Raw genomic sequence first — 12,185 nt, 5'->3', positions numbered from 1 at the left:
CCGCATCCGAATTTGGGGTTGCCCTGCACACGTGCTGAGGCAAAAGACTAGCAAGTTGGCTAGTAGGTCAGAATTGTGCCTGTTTGTAGGATATCCGAAGGAAACCAAAGGTTTTACTTTCTATAGTCCCGAGGACGATAAGACTTTCGTTAGCACGAATGCTCGTTTCCTTGAGGAGGACTTTATGAAGGATGCGAAACCTAGAAGCAAAATTGTGCTTGAAGAAAAGTTGGGTGAGGAAGCTTCTACCTCATCTGTAAGAACTGTTCTTACCCCAACTGAAACACAACCTAACTCATCAGAATCTCGTCAAGTAGTACTTAGACGTAGTGGGAGGGCTACTCAAAAGCCTGACAGGTACATATCTTATGGAGACTCTCTTGTAGCCGTCTCCGACATGGATGACCCTGTTTCCTATAGCCAAGCGATGGCTTGTTCTGAATCAAACCTTTGGCTTGACGCCATGAAAGTTGAAATGCACTCGATGTATGTCAACAAAGTCTGGAAACTTGTAGACCTTCCTGAAGGGATTAAACCCGTAGGGTGTAAGTGGATATACAAGAAGAAAATGGGTCCTGATGGGAACGTCGAGACGTTCAAAGCACGACTTGTGGCGAAGGGTTATACCCAACAAGAAGGGATTGACTATGAAGAAACCTTCTCGCCAGTCGCGATGCTTAAATCCATCCGCATACTCCTATCCATAGCTGCAGCTCTCGACTATGAGATCTGGCAAATGGATGTCAAGACAGCCTTTCTGAATGGCAATCTTGACGAGCGCATTTACATGGCTCAACCAGACGGTTTCGTGGATAAAGGTCAAGAGACCAAGGTTTGTGAGTTGCTTAAATCCATTTATGGACTAAAGCAAGCATCTAGGTCATGGAATATTAGATTCGATGAAACTGTAAAGAGCTTCGGCTTTGAACAGTCAATAGATGAGCCTTGTGTTTACAAGTTAATACACGAAGGCAAAGTTGTGTTTCTGGTACTATATGTCGATGATATACTACTCATTGGTAATGACGTGGGTAAGTTATCTGAGGTTAAGGTCTGGCTAGCAAAGCAATTCGATATGAAGGATCTAGGAGAAGCCGCGTACATTCTGGGAATCCAAATCTTTCGAGATAGGAAAAACCGGACCCTGTCGCTCTCTCAAGCATCTTATATTGATAAGGTGATGGATCGCTTCTCGATGCAAGACTGCAAGAGGGGTCAAACACCCTTTAGGCATGGAGTTTCACTCTCTAAGGACCAGTCTCCCAAGACTGCACAAGAGATTGAAGACATGAGAAAGATTCCTTACGCCTCTGCCGTGGGAAGTCTCATGTATGCCATGCTTTGCACTAGACCTGACATCTGTTTCGCCGTTGGCGTAGTTAGCCGTTTCCAATCCAACCCTGGACCCGAGCACTGGATTGCTGTTAAGCATGTTCTTAAGTATCTTCGAAGAACTAGGAACTTGATGCTTACATACTCAGGTACTGACCTGACTATGACGGGATATACCGACTCTGATTTTCAAGCGGATAAGGATTCCAGGAAATCCACTTCGGGATCTGTGTTCATCCTTAATGGTGGAGCTGTTGTGTGGAGAAGTATTAAGCAATCTTGCATTGCTGACTCCACAATGGAAGCAGAATATGTGGCTGCTTGTGAAGCATCCAAAGAGGCTGTATGGCTTAGAAAGTTCCTTAAGTATTTGGAAGTTGTTCCAAACGTCGACGAGCCCATGACCCTTTATTGTGATAATAGTGGGGCTGTCGCTAACTCAAAGGAACCTAGAAGCCATAAGCGCTCTAACCATATTGAGAGGAAATACCATTTGATTCGAGAGATCGTGCAGCGCGGAGACGTGAAAGTGAAGAAGATCTCAACGGTGGACAACCTCGCAGATCCATTCACCAAGGCCCTAGCGAACAAGGTCTTCGACCAACATCGTGAGGGATTAGGCATGAAGGACTACACACACCTTCTTTGAGTCAAGTGGGAGTTTGTTGTCAATGGTGCCCACAAGAACAGTTGTAGTCTTTATTTTGAACATTTGATGTAATAAAGTCTCATGAAGACTCTTGCTTGTAATTGCCTATTCATTCATTAATAAAGTTGAAACGTTCATTCAATCTTCCTTGTCTGAAGCTTTATGATAAAACCATAGTCTTTTAGTCCATAAACAAACTTAACAACTTACGAAGAGACAAATGTAGATTTGCATGAACAAACTCTTCGTAGTTTGCTTAAAACGATATATTCGCAATCTTAGGGTCAAAGGACTATTGACCTCAGTATGATTGTTAGAAGAATCTATGATGTCTGGTTATGAGGCATTGAGAGTTGGAGACTCTATAGTTCTTCTAGGTATCTTCCAAAGGTACTGAATTGACCAGTGCACTTCTAGAGACAATATAAGAACAAACCATTTAACCTCTTATGTCTCGAAGTCACTATGTATGAATTGCATCATGCTTACCTTAATCCTGAAATGAGACATGCCATTTCACACCTTAGTATTCTCATTTGAGAAAGTCAAAGTTCGGACTCACTATGTGATTCCGAACAAGGCCTATTGGTGAAGTACTAAGTTGTGAGTCTGTCATGAGTAACTTTGTGAAGTTCTCATAGATATGGAATTCATGTACAAGATTGCTGAAATGCAATGTATGTCACCTCATGCTTTGTTCCTTGGAGTGTGAATAAATGAACTGGCCAGTGTCCAAATTGAGTCCTGACTCTTTTGGATGAAACAATGTGACTTGTTAGCTCCTCGTCAATACATTGTTTCTAACTTATTCACAAGCGACAAAGGAGTTGAGGAAATAACAGCTAGAAGGGTAAAATGGTAATTTAGTAAATCCCGACTAGCTGATGACATTCATGAAGGGTAAACATAGATAATATTCAGTGGATCCGCTCATCATAATTAGGTCGAATTCTTGAGTAGAAAATAAATTCATTTGAACCGAGAGATTTTCAGTGTCAGCTCTTTAGTGGAGTCAGTTGACATTAAGCTAAACTTGGAAAAGGTTTGTGAACTTTTGAGTCCAAGTGTTTAGCTCAAGCTTTGTTCATTTGGGTTCATGAGGTCACTGTCACGAATCACATCGATAGGAATAGTTAAACTGGAAGCTAAGTCAAAACAAGAACGAAAATTGTCGAAAGGGTATTTTTGTCTTTTGAGACATAAAGATGAAATGGATGTCAATAAATTTTGACAAGTTCATTTGATGACTTAATGTCACTCGGCCATAATATGATTAACTGGGCCTTGTGAATTAATTTCATTTCATGAGAATTTTATTGAAAATTCTTAATGGGCCTTTCTCATGTTGTCATGAACAAATGAAGAAGCTTCTAGAAGCTCCTTCTAGAGAGACTTGGGCGCCTACCCTAATAGAGAAATAGGAGAGTTTATTTTGTGCATAAATGTATTTAGATACTTGCCAAAAGAAAAAGAGGAAACAAATTTCCTCCAAGAGGAAAGTGGGAATCGGCCAAGTGAGAGACAAGGCAAGGCCTTGAACAAAATTGGAAACAAATCAAGGCTTCTAGAAGCCTTGAGTTGGCCGAGTGTCTCAAAGGGAAAAAAGAGGAAATTGCTCATGAATATGTGATATTCTATAGAAGAGGAAACTACCTTATTGAAGGTGAGACCTCTCCTATAAATAGGAGCCTCATTTCCTCACATTTGATTCATCCAAGTTTAAGAGATTTGAGAGACTCTCTCTCTAGAACTTGGCCGAAAATCCTCTCTCTCTCTAGTTTATTTTCGATTATTTCTTGTCTTGGCACCTAGGTCCTCACTCGACCTAGTGTTTAGCTCTGCGACTTCGAGACTCGTTCTCAAGTCGTAGTGTTTAAAAGTGCCCACTCACTGATTCCTTCTTTTCGAGTGATTTAGTGATAGAAACTTTCGTGGTTGCTCGAGGTGCCGAGGAAAGAAAGAGAGACGTGCTGCGAGGGGAGACGAGCGTTGCAACTTTCCAAAAGCTTCTACAAGGTTCAAGCTTCAAGAAAGGTTAGTAACTTTAATAGCTCATATTAGTTTTTTATTTACATGTACATGCTCTTGTCTAGGTTAGTAAAAACTAGTTTTACTTAAAAAGAAAATTTTTAAAATTCCGCCGCTTAACGAAGCGTTAAACTTATCTTAAACCCTAGATCGATTCCAACATGTGTTTATATCATGAATAATAAATCTAACATTTTCGCTAACTTCAAGATGTAGAAGGCGATGGTCGAGCTCGAAGGTGATAAAGATATCAAGAGGACGAGATCGATCCCAAGAACTCCTCAACAGAACGGAGTGGCAGAGCAAATGAATCGAATGCTGAATGAGCGAGCTCGGAGTATGCGAATTCACTCTGGGTTGCCCAAGATATTTTGGGCATATGCGATCTACACGGAAGCCTTCTTGATAAACCGAGGACCGAGCATTCCCTTGAGTTTCAGAATTCCAGAAGAGGCGTGGAATGGGAAGAACGTAAACCTTACTTATCTGAAAGTGTTTGGTTTTTTATCGTACGTTCATGTTGATGATTCCATTCGAAGTACGATCGATCCGAAATCTAAAAAGTGTTATTTCGTTGGTTATAGTGACACTGAGCTCAACTATCGTTTTTGCAATGCCAATGCGAGAAAAATAGTGCGGGGCAGGAATGTTGTCTTTATCGAGCAGGTGATTTACATGGACGAGCTGTAGGGGATTTTGGCGAGCAAGTCTCATGAGAGTGAGAAGTCAACGATCGACGGGAAAGACTTCTCGATGATCGAGCTGGAAGAAAAAGACACTTAGATGACCGAAGGGAGATCGGCACGAGCTAAAGCCAATCATGAGATCGAAGAAGAAGAAGCTGATGAGGACACCGAGCTCGAGGTGTGAATTAGCGGACTCTGGTCACCGAACTGCGGAGATCGACCATAGTCAAGAAACGGGTGCATAGGTTTTCTCCTTCTTTCAACTACATCCTCCTAACTGACAGAGCAGAGCCAGGATGCTATGAAGAGGCTATGCAGGTTGATGCCTCGACCAAGTGGGAGCTCACCATAAAGGACGATATGGATTCACTGATCAGGAATCACACTTGGGAGCTGGCGGATTTAGCAGCTGTAAGCACTACACAACAAGTGGGTGTACCTATTATAGGAGGAGAGCAATGGAAGCCAACAGTTCAAGGACAGGCTGGTTGTGAAAGGTTTCCAGCATAAAGAGGGAACTATTTCATGGAAATCTTCTCTCCATTCATCAAGCTTGTGACGATTAGAATCGTGCTGGGCCTGGTAGCCAAGGAGAATCTGCATCTTCAGCAGATGAATGTGAAGATGACATTTCTTCACAGTGATCTCGACAAAGAGATCTATATGAGGAATCCTGAAGGTTTTGAGGTGAAGGGCAAAGAGGAGCTCGTGTGTAAGCCCCAAAAGAGTCTCCATGGGCTGAAACAGGCCCCAAGGCACTGGTATAAGAAGTTTGACAACTTCATGAAGCGAGCTGAGTTCAGCAGATGCGAGGCCGATCACTGCTGCTACTTCAAGAGACTTGAAGACTCCTACATGATTCTTCTACTCTACGTCGATGACATGCTGATCGTAGCTGCCAACCTACACGAGATCGACGATCTGAAGAAGAGATTATTCAAAGCGTTTGAGATGAATGACTTAGACGCCGCAAAGCAGATCCTTCGAATGAAGATCAAGAGGATCAGAAAGGGCATCGAGCTTTGTAGGAGGAGTACGTGAAGAAGGTGCTCCAACGCTTCAACATGGAGGATGCGATGTCAGTTAGCATGCCGATAGCCAGCCACTTTAAATTTTCCAAAGAGCAGTCGCTAGTGACGGAGAGCGAGCTGGCATACATGGACAAGATCCCCTATGATTCGCCCATTGGAAGATTGATGTACGCAATGGTGTGCACGAGGCCGGACATTGCTAATGCAGTGGGAGTTGTGAGCAGATTTATGAGTAATCCTGGGAGAGAACACTGGGGGGCTGTGAAGTTGATCCTCTGATACCTGAGAGGCAGCTCAAGCTCGACGTTGATATTAAAGAAGACTAACCTGGGACTTCAAGGTTATGTCAATGTTGACAATGGAGGCGAAGTCGACGACATAAAGAGGACGTTCGGGTACGTCTTCACGTTCGGAGGGACGTCTATCTTTTGGGTGTCGAGGTTGAAGAAGATTGTTGCCTTGCCAAGCTGCGAGGCGGAGTACGTGGCAATCACCGAGGCCACAAAGGAGATGATATGGCTGGAGACGTTTCTGCGTGAGTTGGATCAAGACCATGATGGGAGTGTGTTGCACACTAACCGCCAGAGTGCCATTCACTTGGTGAAGAACGCGGTGTATCATGCTAGGACAAAGCATATACAGTTGAGATACCACTTCATCATATAAGCACTGGAAAATGAAGTTTTGGTACTTAAGAAGATCGCTGGAAGTCAAAATTCAGCTTACATGTTGACGAAGTCAGTGCCGTATGAAAAACTAAGGTTATTCTCGGCCTCAGTTGGACTCATCAGTTGATGAGTTTAGTCGCCGCTGCAAATAAGAGACAAGTGATGGGATTAGTCTCATTGGTGTGTGGAGCCTAATCTAGGTTTCCGAGCTAAAGAACTGAAGACCGGCGCCGAGCTGAGACCATATAACAACATGTATGTCGTTTTGGTCAGGAATTACGTTAAAGATTATTTAGGGTATTTCATGCATGTCTGTTGCCCTAGTTGTTTCTCTATAATATGTTGTAGATGTCACTCTTGTTGGGGTGAAAAAGAAAAGAGAAAAAAGTTGGTACATAGAGAAAAGAGAGAACAAGTGTAAACACCATCCTCGATTTGGGTTTATAGTAGATTTGCAGCGGCAAGACGTAGATCTCACGTTGAGATTGAGCCACTATAAACCCATGTGTCCTTTCTTTGTATTTGTTGATTTCGTTTTCTGTCTATGAGAAGGATTTCAGCAGTGAAAAATCCCAAGAAAAAGAACTAAAAATAAATATTTTTAGTTCCGATTTTATGGAGATACGATCGTATTTAGTTTCCAAATTGTTCTAATTCATGGAGATTCTTTAATTGACCCCTATGAAACCCCCCTATGGTTTCTTTAGGTCAATTGGCAATTTTAGGTCTATACACGCCAACCTTAACCTTGAACCAGCCCCTCTGTCAAAGCATCTTCATCGACAACAGGTTCAAAGAACTTGCTGCTGATGTGCTTTATTTGTACAGAGTTTAATGAGTGCGTGTTTATACGCTCAGAAGATCATCGGGAGAAGATCATGCCATCTTCGGAAGGAAGATTTGTGTGAAAAATAGATGGAGCCTCTGATCTAAGGGGAGCTCGAATTGCCATCCACATAAGTGAGTCAAAGACTAAGGTGTTTTTAGAAGGGAGTTCGTCTAACTTAATATTCCTTTACCTTTGACTATTTGAGTTAGTTGATTGCTTTTCACCATCAGACGTATCATTCCCCCTGAGTAGGTTGGTTATACCCAACAGGGTAACCAATTTCATGCGTCCTTTATTGCTTTCTACTTGATATATTGTTTTATTGTTGATTAATTGATCCTGCTAAAATTAATCAGCTGTTCAACAAGTAGTTACGCTGACATAGTTGAACAACGTTCTCAGTACATGTTAAGTAATTTCAATTGGTATCAGAGCGAGTTACACAATATACAGAGTGTGATCTGTTTGTGTCTACTAACATGTGTTTTGAGATGAAAGAAGGACAAAGCATCAGTCGACCTCCAATCTTGGAAGGACCAAACTATGTATACTGGAAGGCAAGGATGAAAACTTTTCTAAAGGCAATAGATGAAAAAGCTTGGATGGCTATTGAGAAGGGTTGGACTGCTCTCTATGTTACTAATGATAAGGGTGTTGGAATTGATCTAGGGTTTAAGAAAAAGATTAAACGCTTCGGGAAGCGGCGGAATTTTAAAAAATTTATTTTCAAGGAAAAACAGTTTTTACTAACCTAGACAAAGAAGCAAGTACATGTAATTAAAAACCAATATGAGCATAGAAGTTTACTAACCTTTCTTGAAGCTTGAACTTTGAAGAAGCTTTTGGAAAGTTTGCAACGCTCGTCTCCCCTCGCAGCACGTCTCTGTTTCTTTCCTCGAAACCTCGAGCAACCACGAAAGTTTCTATCACTAAATCACTCGAAAAGAAGGAATCAGTGAGTGGGCACTTTTAAACACTACGACTTAAGAACGAGTCTCGAAGTCGCAGAGCTAAACACTAGGTCGAGTAAGGACCTAGGTGCCAAGACAAGAAAAAATCGAAAATAAACTAGAGAGAGAGAGAGAGGATTTTCGACCACAAGTTCTAGAGAGAGAGTCTCTCAAATCTCTTAAACTTGGATGAATGAATTGTGAGGAAACGAGGCTCCTATTTATAGGAGAGGTCTCACCTTCAATAAGGTAGTTTCCTCTTCTATAGAATATCACATATTCATGAGCAAAATAACTCTTATTTCCTACTTGAGAAACTCGGCCAAACAAGTCTTCTAGAAGCCTTGATTTGTTTCCTATTTTGTTCAAGGCTTGCCTTTTCTCTCAACTTGGCCGATTCCTTATGCATCCCATATGCAAAATTTGTTTCCTCTTTTTCTTTTAGCAAGTATCTAAATACATTTATGCACAAAATAAACTCTCTTTCCTTAGGTATGTTGGGCGCCCAAACATGTCTCTAGAAGGAGCTTCTAGAAGCTTCTTCATTTATTCATGAGAACATGAAAAAGGCCCATTAAGAATTTTCAATAAAACTCTTATGAAATGAAATTAATTCACGAGGCCCAATGATCAAGTCATGGCCGAGTGACATTAAGTCATCAAATGAACTTGTCAAAATTTATTGACATTCATTTCATCCTTTGTCTCAAAAGACAAAAATACCCTTTTGACTATTTTCGTTCTTGTTTTGACTTAACTTCCAGTTTAACTATTCCTATCGATGTGATTCGTGACAGTGACCTCATGGACCCAAATGAACAAAGCTTGAGCTAAACACTTAGACTCAAAAGTACACAAACCTTTTCCAAGTTTAGCTTAATGCCAACTGACTCCACTAAAGAGCTGACACTGAAAATCTCTCGGTTCAAATGAATTTGTTTTCTACTCAAGAATTCGACCTAATTATAATGAGCGGATCCACTGAATATTATCTATGCTACCCTCCATGAATTTCATCAGCTAGTCGGGATTTACTAAATTACCATTTTACCCTTCTAGCTGTTATTTCCTCAACTCCTTTGTCGCTTGTGAATAAGTTAGAAACAATGTATTGACGAGGAGCTAACAAGTCACATTGTTTCATCCAAAAGAGTCAGGACTCAATTTGGACACTGGCCAGTTCATTTATTCACACTCCAAGGAACAAAGCATGAGGTGACATACATTGCATTTCAGCAATCTTGTACATGAATTCCATATCTATGAGAACTTCACAAAGTTACTCATGACAGACTCACAACTTAGTACTTCACCAATAGGCCTTGTTCGGAATCACATAGTGAGTCCGAACTTTGACTTTCTCAAATGAGAATACTAAGGTGTGAAATGGCATGTCTCATTTCAGGATTAAGGTAAGCATGATGCAATTCATACATAGTGACTTCGAGACATAAGAGGTTAAATGGTTTGTTCTTATCTTGTCTCTAGAAGTGCACTGGTCAATTCAGTACCTTCGGAAGATACCTAGAAGAACTATAGAGTCCCCAACTCTCAATGCCTCATAACCAGACATCATAGATTCTTCTAACAATCATACTGAGGTCAATAGTCCTTTGACCCTTAGATTGCGAATATATCGTTTTAAGCAAACTACGAAGAGTTTGTTCATGCAAATCTACATTTGTCTCTTCGTAAGTTGTTAAGTTTGTTTATGGACTAAAAGACTAAGGTTTTATCATAAAGCTTCAAACAAAGAAAGAATGAATGAACGTTTCAACTTTATTAATGAATAGATAGGCAATTACAAGCAAGAGTCTTCATGAGACTTTATTACATCAAATGTACAAAATAAAGACTACAACTCTTCTTGTGGGCACCATTGACAACAAAGGGAACAATGGCCATGTTGATGCAAGATAAGGGGTCCGCATATCAACAAAGAGATGTCGTGGGAAAGTTTAGAGCTATGAACACCATATTTTATGTTGTTGAGGAGAATATATTCAAGCTGGTCTCTAACTGCGAAATTTCAAAGAAAGCATGGGATATTATGCAAGTTGCTCATGAGGGTACATATAAAGTTAGATCTCAACGTCTCAACATGCTAATCACCAGGTTCGAGAATCTTGATATAATGGAAGATGAAACTATTGCTGAATTCAGTGCTAGAATATATGATATCTCCGATGAATTTTTTGCTTTAGGAGAATCTCTTAAAGATGAAAAGCTTGTTAGCAAAGTATTAAGATCTATTCCAGAACGATTCGATATAAAGGTGGTTGTTGTAGAAGAAATTCACAATGTGAAGGCCATGAGACATGATGATTTGATGGGGTCTCTCAGAACATTTGAGCGTTGGGAATTAGACAGTCCTAACAAGCTAATTATTTATATGATTATATAAACTAGATCTAGATTTGTAGATTTGAATAGAACAGAGCTAGATTTGAGAGAGCGATTCAAGAAACCGATTAAAAGATGAGTTTTTAAATTACTTACATGTTTGGCAATCTGTTACTGACACTTCAATCGAGTTCTTCAAGATCCCGTTCTGAACTCCAATAACTCGATCTTTTAGCTTTAACTCGATCTTCACTTAGGAAATGACGACACGACTCTCGTCATTTGGATCTCCAGAGATGATATCGTAATCTTCCGAAACGTAATCTCCGGATGGAATAAGAAGAAAGTGTGGGCTCACTCGTTATCTCATAACGAATCTGATTTAGAGATTCAGGTCGTGTCGAATCAATCCGTTTAATTATGAGCATCTCATTGAGAGGAGTTTTTAAATTACTTACATGTTTGGCAATTCTTTACTGACACTTCAATCGAGTTCTTCAAGATCTCGTTCTGAGCTCCAATAACTCGATCTTCTAGCTTTAACTCCGATCTTCACTTTGGAAACAATGACATGACTCTCGTCATTTGGATTTCCAGAGATGATATCGTAATCTTTTGAAACGTAATCTCGTGATGGAATAAGAAGAAAGTGTGGGTTATCTCATAACGAATCTGATTTAGAGATTCAGGTCGTGTCGGATCAATCCGTTTAATTATGAGCGTCTCACTGAATCAATCCATTTGATTCCTCTGTATGATGAGGATTAAGATCTTATCTTTGATACATTGGTGTCGATATCTCTTGAGCCATAGTCATGGCCCTATTCCAAGAATCCCTGTTGTCATCCCTAACAATAATACCCAGAATAGAATACTGGCATCCCATGAAAGGACAGAGCTATCCGGCTCTTCCAGCAGTTCCGGTGTTATTGTTGTCTTGTTAATCTGTTGGCTGCTATTTTATTCAGTCGTTTCTGTGTCGATTGGCCGGCCCATTTTCAAGGTCTTGTTTCTTCTTTGCCATGTTACATCTTCTTTTATGGCTGCTCTTATGTCTTGTCGACTTGTATTCTTCTCCTATATTCCTTTGTTCTTTTATGCTGTTATTCTTATTCATGATATCCAACTCCTTCATATTTCTCGTATTATTCAACTAAGCTGTTCAATATCATCCAAATCGTAAACCAATTCTACCGCTTTTAACCATGTTTGCATAGGCTCGTGCCCGAATTTACGTATAATAATCCCAGGGGCTTTCACTTTGACACGTCTTCGCTCAACAGTGTAGTTGCCATAACTACCAAGTTCTAACGCTAGATTCTCATTCTGGATCGAAATTTTACCTCTTCCATCAATAGGTACTCCCAACGCGTTGACCACAGACCCTAGCATAGCCTTTCCCGCAGGAACATCTACAATAGAGCCTGTGCGCTAGACAAGATCTCCTTCTTTAATAGCAGTATCACTACCAAAGACAACAATCCCAATATTTTCATTCTCAAGATTCAAGGCTATTCCTTTCACACCGCAGGTTCCTTTAAATTCAACCATTATTTAGAAGTACATTTTTTGCAACAGCACTTCCTATATGATAGAATAGGATCCCATGATCCTGAACTAATCTTACCTGGGATCGCAAATCCTAAGTTTGTCTATGAAGAGCATATCT

Source organism: Urtica dioica, chromosome 7, assembly GCF_054948205.1.
Source record: "Urtica dioica subsp. dioica isolate 48M chromosome 7, U.dioica_male_clone48M_v1_H2, whole genome shotgun sequence".
NCBI lineage: Eukaryota > Viridiplantae > Streptophyta > Magnoliopsida > Rosales > Urticaceae > Urtica > Urtica dioica.
This window is presented reverse-complemented; position numbering follows the sequence as displayed.